The sequence below is a fragment of the Phascolarctos cinereus genome, unplaced genomic scaffold (genome assembly GCF_003287225.1).
Source record: "Phascolarctos cinereus isolate Bilbo 61053 unplaced genomic scaffold, phaCin_HiC Scaffold_4;HRSCAF=312, whole genome shotgun sequence".
Taxonomy (NCBI): domain Eukaryota; kingdom Metazoa; phylum Chordata; class Mammalia; order Diprotodontia; family Phascolarctidae; genus Phascolarctos; species Phascolarctos cinereus.
Genome location: NW_027555847.1, coordinates 614192627 through 614201924, shown reverse-complemented (window position 1 = coordinate 614201924; position 9298 = coordinate 614192627). Strand labels below are relative to the sequence as shown.

The 9298-nt window shown below is 37.3% G+C and overlaps 1 long non-coding RNA gene across 1 annotated transcript in view; it reads right to left on the bottom strand.

Moving 5' to 3' along the window:
• Positions 1-1359: 1359 nt before the first annotated feature.
• Positions 1360-9298, bottom strand: part of LOC110193584 (uncharacterized) — a 42490-nt gene continuing 34551 nt past the window's right edge. Inside the window, exon 3 of the long non-coding RNA XR_002320494.1 lies at positions 1360-1577. This is a non-coding gene — a long non-coding RNA (uncharacterized LOC110193584). The remainder of the gene's footprint in view (positions 1578-9298) is intronic.

The following is a 9298-nucleotide window of genomic DNA, read 5'->3' as shown; positions in this document are numbered from 1 at the left end:
TCTTTGGAGTTAAATGACCTGGGTTTATATCCCAGCTCTTCTACTGTCTGACTTTTGACCAATTATTTTTCCCTATATGAGCCTCTCTTTCTTTATTTGCAAAATGAGGGTCTTGGACTAATGAAAGTTCCTACAGTACTAAATCCTATGATCCTTTTCATATACAGACAACTACAGCTGCAGAGCATTTGTTCTGTTAATCCCTTCAGCCTCCCACCCAGAACCCCCCACCCTTGCTTTGAAGGCACCCTGCATACTCTTTCCTCTTTATTGAATGTTACACACCACTTTTGTTATTTTTACTGAACCATCTCTATTAACTGCCAAGGCTGTTTTTCTCAAGAGGCTAAGTACACAAAGGTTTTTTTTTTTAATATCTGCCCCTACTCCAGTAATTTCTCTCCTACTACAGTGCTCCCCAAAGCACCCACACACATTTCATTCTTTAAAGTTCTGTGAGTTCTTAGACTCTCCACTTTTCATGTTGTCATCGAGGCTGGGTCTCAGAATGGGATCTCGATTCATGTGCTTTGGGGTTCTTAAGCAACCAAAAAATACAAACCTGGAATTTGTCATTATCCATTTGGCTTCTGGTCCATCAACTCCAGTAGCCTTCCCCCAGGAGTGGTGAATCTCTGATTCTTCAGAAGATATTCTTTTCTTCATAATGTATTGGGTTAATTGAAAAATGCTGTGTGCTGGCTGAAAAAAAACCCAAAAAAACAAAAACCAATCCTTCCGCATTTGGAAAGCAACCAACACAGCCAGATGGAAGGCAACATAATGTAGTGAGTGGAGAATTGGACAGGAAATCAGAGTGCTTGAATTCCAACCAATGACTTGCTCTATGATTTGGGACAAGCAATCTCTATAAGCCTTAGTTTATATCTCTGTATAATGGGAATAACAATGCCTGAACTACTTCTCATTTGAGGATATAACGAAGGTGCAGGAGACAAAAGGGCTGTTCCCCATACTCGAAAAAGGAGCCAGTGACTTACTTTTGGCAGCATTCCTGACTGCTAATGAAAAGACACCCACCCTTTTGGGCCTATCAAAAATATTACTTCCTCCATGGCCATTCTCTGTGATGCTGTCCCTGATCTTCCTAGTTGGGAGTAATCTGTTTCTCCTCAGAAATCTTGCAGTCTCTGGTTCACATCTCTCTTAGATCCTTACGTTTCATTTTGCATTATGTTTATTTGTATTTGTGTATTGCTTTTCCTACTGGATTGTAAACACTGTGAGGGCAGTAACCATATCTTACTCATCTTTGTATTTTCTCCAGTATCTAACACAATGCCTTATACATAATAGGCACTTAATATTTAGTGAATAAATGTAATTTATTGGCTGGTTCTTGAAAGACCCCATTATACTCTCAAAGGGAGCTGCTGCTTCTTTTTCAGTGCATGGATCAGGGCTGAGAGCTTTAAATGCCTCTGAGTAACATTTTGTAGGTGTTGCTATAAGACACTCTGCCCAGAAAATACAAGTGACATCGTTCTGTGGGCTTGGCTGTCCATTGACTTGGACTTGTCATCAATCTATTTTCCAGCAGGGAACAAGACAAAATGCTGAAAAAACAGGAGAAAATCATATGAGAAAGTTAGCTAAACTAGGGCTAAGAATACTATATAACTATGCATTTCTATGGCAACTCAGTGTAGAGAGAAAAACTCTGGGGAAGAATTATGCTTCAGGCCTAGTCCTGCAGGCCAGTGGAAGGAGAGTTGGCCCAACCTCTGTTCTCAGACCAGGTGACTGTTATGACCATTCAAAAAGGTATTATGGACTGGCAGGAAGCCCTCCCCTCCTCCAAGGTATGAGAAGAAAGGCTCCATCTGAGCCATTCATGAGAAACTGGAGCAACACAGAATACACCCAGACTGCCAAGTAGCCTATCAGCTCCACTGAAGGCTGTGAAGTAGAAAGAAATCAGGAGATTAATGACTTGCAGAAAGATGTTAACTTTTTTTGCTGGAAAACACAGGAAATTTGGAGGATTGTAGCTGATGCTCCAATATCAGAATTATGTGCTTGGAGTGGTTAATAAGGATCAGTTTCTATAGAATCTCTCCCTCAAAATGTGAAAACAGTCCGATTCTAAACTATAGTAAATAGACTTGTGAAAGACAATCCTATATCAAAAATAACCTTTACAAAAGATAGCACAGGGGAAAATAGGAGAAAATATTATTTTCAAATATCCCTAAATCAATAGGATGCTCTATAGAAGGCAGATGTGGAATCACTACCCTGGAAAATAGAGTAGATTATTTCCTTTTTGCAAAGACTTAGATCCAATACTGATTAAGTTCAGAGGCATATAATAAATTATATATCTGAGCCCTTAAAATATTTCTGTAATATCCTGAGATAAGTCAAAGTGTAATGACATTTGCTCTAATCAATGAGAAATGGACACTGATTTCTTTGTCTGTACATATAATTGGAGAGTCTCCATGAATGCCTTGAACTTAGGAGTTTGGCCAGAGTAAACCTGTACTTGGAAATAGTGACCTCCCTCACAAGAAATTGCCACTCCAGAAGTGTTAAGAGTGACTTAGCTTCAATGTGTGTGGCTCTTTCATGCTTCCATGGCAAAAGGACCTAGGAGGTAAAAACTGACCCTCCTAACCAGGCCATTTGGTTGTGGTTCTAAAGTGAATGTTGTTGGTGAATTCATCCTTGTTCTTCATTGTAGACTTGCCATGTTTTTCTATTTCATAATCTGGATGGATTTCTTAAAAATTATTTCATATTTACCCTGGGTATAGCTTGTTTGTGTATGTTTGTTTACTTGTGATTTCCCCCATTACATTGGGAGCTCCTTGAGGGCAAGGATTATCTTTTGCCTCTATTTATTTATATCCCCAGTGCTTAGCAAGGTGCCTGGCACATAGAAGGCTCTTAATAAGTATTTATTGACTATTTGGATCAGAGTAGATGCATTGTTCAAAATTAACAAAATAATTGTAAATGAATTTGATGGCTAGAGACAAAAAGGTAAAAAGTAAAATGTTAAGCACAAAAGAAAAGGACCTAGATAAATGGAAAATCAATGCCCTCTTTGACTCTTTTATTGAAACAAGGGGTTGGGAAGATTCTTTGGTTTCTCTCTTAGACATCTTTTTATACTTATTTAAAATTTTGCTAGACAGCTGTATTTCCTTAACTTTAATACTCACAGACAACCAACAAAAATGTATGTATGTATGTATGTTACAATTCACTGCTAAAATGAGTAAAATCGGACTCTAGCTCCTCTTTCAAAGCATATATGAATGAAATCTCATTATACATCATTGAGTCATTAGTCCAAATGAAAAAGTTGAATTGGATCTTGGCTATCTTTAAAGATACCTACCTAACAGTGTTAATTATCCATCTATTTTTTCTTATATTTTGTGAGGCAGTGTGGCATATCAGCAAGAGCTCTGGACTTGAAGTTAGGAATATTGGGGTTGAGGTCCTGCCTCTGATGCAAAAGATCTATATAACCCTGGGTATGTCACTAAATCTGTCAATGTCCCAAATAACTCTTTAACACTACAAATGATAACAAATTTGCCAATCCTCATCATCACAGAGAGTTTTTTTCTCTGGAAGTTCTACCATACTGAAGAAATCACAAGGCTAGATTAACCCACCCCCACGCCATCAAAAAAATTCTCCAATAGTTTGTGAACATAGGCTACTTTGAAGAACATAATAATGTTAAAATGTACACGCAGTGTGTAACTAACATTAAAGGCAGGGCCCCCCTTATAGTGGCCCTGTTGCTAGCATCTGAATGCTTACTTTGGGAATTAATGAGTAGCCACGTTGTTACTGAACACATTTAAACTGCTGAACCGATTCCAGTCCCAGAAGAGACCTCAATCACATTTAAATGTCTGCAGAACAATTAAGAGATCTAATCCAATCTCCGGAGATGGCCCAAATAATAAAGCATTATGGCAGACTTGGGTATTGGATTTTATATTGCCTTTGTGCCATATTGGTCACTTTTTATTGATAACACTTCGATTATTCAAGTTACATATAAATGAAAGGATGATCTAATGCTTATGGGGCTCCTAGTATGCCAGAGATTAGGTGCTTTTTGAAGAAAATGAAACATTCCATATGAGACAAGTTGAAGATATTTTTCTTTTAAAGGACCTGTGATTTTATTGTTATAGGGAGCTTCTGACTGGGAAATCTCTCCATCAAGAAAGATTGCCACTTTCTCTGCAAATTAGTCTCAGAGAGTTGCCTGGGGGGCAATGAGAGATTGTGATTTTTCTCAGGGGTCACACAACTAGCACAAGTCAGAGATAAAATCTGAACCCAGGTCTTTTTGACTCAAGCCTGTTCTCTATCTACTGTAGTGTGCTTCCTCTGTCTTTCATTTACTCCTGAAAAAAAAAAAGAAATGAACGTTTAGTGAACTGTGTTCTAATTTAGCTTTATCACTCCTTTTCTTACTTGGTCATCATAGGCATGTTGGAGATGAGTTTGGGATGAGAGAAAGTGGATCAGTACCAAATAAGTGAGAAGTTGTAGAAGTATGGAGTCTTGGGATTGGAGTCAACTTCAAAGGTGGCTCCAAGCATTATGGAAGCATTAATTTCACTTATGGCATCTCTGAGAGATGACCGATCATCTTGGGTTCAAATCCTGGCTTTGCCACTTACTAGCTAGGTGATCTTGAGCAAGTTATTCAACTTCTCTGGGCCTTAGCTTGCTGTCTATAAAATGAGGGGGTTGGATTAGATTACTTCTGAAGTCCCTTCCATTTTCATATGCAACATATCTACGTTTTCTTGAGTAGTTCTCTTAGAACTCTCTGAGTTATACTGGACAGAGTGCTCGAACCTGGGTTCATGTCCCATATCAGATATTTGCTAGGTGTGTTACCCTGGGACTTAACTTCTCTTAATTAATTAATGTAACCCTTAAATTGTCTCAGCTGATTTCCTCATCTGTAAAATGGGAATAATAATAATGCCTACTTTACAGGGTTATTGTAATGATCATATGAAATAATACATGTAACACACTTCACAAATTTTAAAGCATTATATGAATATATTATCATCATTATCATTATTATTAATTATCATCTTTGCTATGCTCATCACCATGGCAACCTCCTGACCTAGACATTTGTAGAACATAGACAATATATGGATATTAGTTTTCTTTTCTTAAATGATGAGCTGAAATTATGCCTATCTGAGAAAGATCCATTCAAAACAACCATTATAATTTTGAAAAAGAACTGCTACTAAGAAAAATTTCTAATTACCTCTCACTTGACATCGTCATCACCATCACCATCATCTTCATCATCATTCCACATGCAGCCATTGGAAAGTCTTAGTGAGCCATGCAGTTTTAAAGAATTTGAAACAGCTGTGGGTCAGAACCCTTCCGACCATTCATTATCTGTGAAAGGATGTTCTGATGCTCTTCATCTTAGCCTAATATCTCTTCATGTCCTAAATCCAATGTCTCATTTGGCATGGAGATGACGTTGGCATCTGGAAGCTGGTGCCAGTAGACCACAAGCTTCGAGAAGTCCTACCATGCTGGAAGGGCTTCAAGTACAGGCCTGGTGACAGATTGTATGTCTGTCATCAGCACCCTGTACCATCTGAGTTCAGTTTGGGAAGCTTGGCCACAAAGTATTGATTTTTTTTCTTTCAGTCATAGCAGCTCAAGAAAATCATTCAGTAAAGTGGGGGCATCTAATCTGCCTCCATGGTGGGAGAATCCAAAACTCAGAAATTATGAGTCCTTGAAGCACTGAAGTTTGAAGAATGAAAGACTTTAACATGGTCATCAGTTAGAAAGTCAATAAACATTTATTAAATAAATACCTAGTGTGTTCCAGGCACCATGATAATTACTGGGATGCAAAGAAAGGCAAAAGACAGTGCCGGCTCTCAATATCTCACACTCTAATGTAGGGAGACAACACGCAAACAACTATGTGCTAGTTTTTCAGTGCTTTGGATCTAAGCCTCAGGCTGGTCTTTAGTAACTAATGTTATCTTTCTGTTCTTTATATTCCAAGTTAAAAAAACAGACCACACAAATGAGAATATATGAAATGAGAATACGTGAAAGCTTGGGGTAAAAGTATCCCTTGGTGAATGGACAAGTTCCCAAATTATTATTAGTCCCTCATGGACATTTAGAAGGTTTTTATTGAATTTTGCTTTGAAAATGAATATAGGGGATAGCTTTCTGTGTTGTGGTTATCAGCTGGTACAAGTGCGTGACATTCTGTCCCTGAATTAATCCATGCAATATCATCCCTTGATTCTCTGGAAAGCTTGACCAAAAATTATTTGAAACAACAAAAGGGGGAACCACCCACACATTATGTGTAATGTCAGCCAAGTATGTTGCTGAAAATTAGTTTTCCAATTTCTCATTGAAGCTATTTCAACTTTATTTGAAAAGAAGTTATTTAGATCTGTAGAAAGTTGGAGACAGATTAGTGACTTCATAATCTTTTAAGTTAAAGAATCAGTCTGTTACTGCACACTGGTAATTGATTGGATAGGGGATAGACACTACCTGCAATTTCATTTCTCTAATACTAATGCCAGTTGATACTTTCACTGCAACTAAGAGTCTTAAAGAATTATCAAGAGAATTGAGAGGTCAATTGATTTGCCCTGTTAGGGTCACACAGCTAGTATGTGTCAGAGATAGGACTTTAACCTAGGTCTTCACACTTTTTTAGGTAGGTTATGCCTCATTACCTCTTGTTGAGTAGGAAGGGCATTGTCAATTTTCCTCTAAACCAAAATATTTTTGGGTAATTGGAAATTGAAAAGAAATGAATATTAAGCTGCTTTAATGACTGATTCTAGATAAAAGTTTATAGTTCCATTTTTATTAAGAGATAGATTTAATCTATAGGGTATTATAAAATCATAGAATCCTACAATTGTAAGGGACCTTCACAGTAATGTGGTCCCACATGTTTACTCATGTAGAAATCCTCTCTATAAGATCCCTGATAAGTGGTCATTAAGTCTTTGGTTGAGTTCTTCTATTGATAGAAGGAAAGAAAGAAACAAGCATTTATTAAGTGCCTACTATGTACCACTCACTGTGCTAAGTGTTTTACAAGTATTATCTCAATTGATCAAGCCAAGGAGATAGATGTTATTATTACTCCTCATTTATAGCTGCAGAAACTGAGGCAGACAGAAGTTAAGTGACCAACTGAGGGTCACACAGCTAGTAAGTGTTGGAGGTTGGATTTCAACTTAGGTCTTCAGACCTCAAGGCTTAGAATTTTATTCACTTTGAAGTAACCTTACTACTTACTAGGCACCATCTTACTATCTTACTAAGCAGCTATTTCATTTTTTAAACAGCTGTAACTATCTGAGCAATTTTGTTTTACATATTATGAAAGGCACTTTGTTGGAAGAAAGCCTTTCTGGTGGCATTTTGCTTTACTAAATTAAATTCTCTTTTAAGTCAACAAACAATAAGCACAGTGGGATCTTATGTACTCTACCCCTTTCACTCAATTTTGAGACTATAAAGATGTGGTCTGCTATAGAATAACATTTGTGAAAGCTGATCTATTCCAGTCTTTTAAAAATATTTTATTGATGCGCTTTTTTGTTCCATCCCTGTCACTTTGCAATGGCTGCTCTTCTTTCCACTACCAATAGAACCTACCCTTGTAACAAAGAAATATAGTTGAGCAAGACATATTGAGCACACCTGGCAACTTAGGCCTCATTTCACACCTATAGTCCACAACAATCCTAGGAGATGGGAAGTATACTTTACTCTGTCCTCTGAAGTCACAGTTAGTCACTATTGATTAGAGTTCTAACACCTCTCACTTTCGTTTTCCTTTGCATTATATTCATTTTATCTATCATTTCCTTGGTTCTGTTTACTTTATTTTATGTTAGTTTATGTAAATCTTTCCTAATTTCCTTGAATTCTGTATTTTCGTCATTACATTCATGTGCTAGAATGTTCCTCAATCAATGGGCACCCCCTCTTTTTTTTTTTTAACAGTTTTTTACTGTCGAAAATCACTTGTATAAACATTTTTGTAGGTGTGAAGCATTTCCCTTTGTGTTTGATCTTATTGGGTTATGTACTCAGTAGTGTTATTGCTGGGTCAAGGGATATGTACAATTCAATGATTCTTCCAGTAAAATACCAGAATGTTTTCTGGAATACTTGGAATAACTCACAGCTCTACTAATAGTGCATTAGTACAGATTCCAAATCAAATAAGGATTCTCAATACATGATGAGGCTGTCCAGATGCTCCTGTTTGCTACTGCCCTTGTGTTGATTATATCAAGCAACAGAATATAGCAGAATTTCCTAAATGATATCCATAATCACTAAAAGTAGTTCATCCTATCTACATAGGGACAAAATTCCTCTTGTTCTCACTATGCTATATATTATATGGCTAGTATGCTGATGGTTCTGAACCAGTTCATAAGCTTGGATACATGCTGTGGATGTACAATGATTTAGATTCAAAATTAAATAATAAAGAGGGTTGGTTACATTACTTTTGGAAAACTGTGCAGTGCCTTTAATGACTCCATGTTTCTCCATGAAACAAATTTTAATAAAAGTCTTCCAGTGATCCTGAGTGGCATGCCATGAAATAATATAGTCTTTGAATTATACATATCAGTCTCTATCAAGAGACTGGCCAATGGGAACCTTGTTCTTAGAGAATGCACTTCAAGCTCTGTCTAGTATCAAAACACAAAGGAGTGGAGTGGGCTTGGTAAGCCTTCTTCTGTAAGTGTATGTTGTTGTTTTTATTTTGTTGATTAGTCATGTCCAACTTTTCATGACCCCATTTGAGGTTTTCTTGGCAAAGGTACTGGAGTGGTTTGCCATTCCTTCAGCTCATTTTACAGATAAGGCAACTAAGGCAAATAGAGTCAAGTGATTTGCACAAGGGTTACACAGCTAGTATGTGTCTGAGGCCAGATTTGAGCTCAGGATCCTCCTGACTCCCAGGCTGGCACTCTATGTTACTGGCTGCTCCCAGTAAGCATATAATTATATGCAAAGAAAGAGCCGTGATCCTCACTTCAAAGCTTACGCCAATATTCTATGACTGTTTCCAGTCCATTAACCATATGGTAAAGAAATAGACCTGAATGGCTACTGAGCTGAAACTGAATTAATTTGAAAGCCATTTAATAGCCAAAGTGAGCATCTCTCTTTCTCTTTTCTATCTGGTTGTGTCTGCAAAGGACGGTGAAGAAGGGTACAATAGACATGA